This window comes from Callorhinchus milii, unplaced genomic scaffold, assembly GCF_018977255.1.
Source record: "Callorhinchus milii isolate IMCB2004 unplaced genomic scaffold, IMCB_Cmil_1.0 Scaffold2, whole genome shotgun sequence".
In the NCBI taxonomy this organism is placed as follows: Eukaryota; Metazoa; Chordata; class Chondrichthyes; order Chimaeriformes; family Callorhinchidae; genus Callorhinchus; species Callorhinchus milii.
The window spans coordinates 11,693,010-11,693,420 of NW_024704743.1; the positions used below are offsets into that span (position 1 = coordinate 11,693,010).

At 52.6% G+C, this 411-nt stretch overlaps 1 protein-coding gene across 1 annotated transcript in view; it reads left to right on the forward strand.

Annotated features, from left to right (window-relative positions):
• LOC103190494 (NEDD8 ultimate buster 1-like) overlaps positions 1 to 411 on the forward strand; it is a 59,148-nt gene continuing 58,737 nt past the window's right edge. The window contains exon 1 of the mRNA XM_042331889.1: positions 1 to 13. The gene's annotated coding sequence lies outside the window, so the exon portion shown is untranslated. The remainder of the gene's footprint in view (positions 14 to 411) is intronic.

The following is a 411-nucleotide window of genomic DNA, read 5'->3' on the forward strand; positions in this document are numbered from 1 at the left end:
GTCGTTGTTGAAGGTACTGTATGAAGGAGTTCCAAAGGGTGGGGCAGAGAGGCTGAGGGTGGGGTGGCCCCAGGGGTGCCATGTGGAGCAGACCTGCTGAGCGGAGGGGCAGACAAGTTGATATGGGGTTAGCAGGTCATAGAGGAAGGAAGAAGGCCATGGAGGGCTTTGAAGGCGTGGACCAGGCAGGTGGGGCAGGACCACAAGACAGTCTCCGCCCCAAACAACCCCTCAGGAAACCTGATCAGCTCCTGACTGACAGAGAGACACTCACACACACACAACACCCAATCTTTAATGTCCACCTAAAGAGGCAGATGGGACCTCGGTTTGATACCTCATAAAAAGGGCAATCAATTTTGACAATGCAGCTAAGATTATACGAGTTCAAAGTCCTGATATGGGGCATAA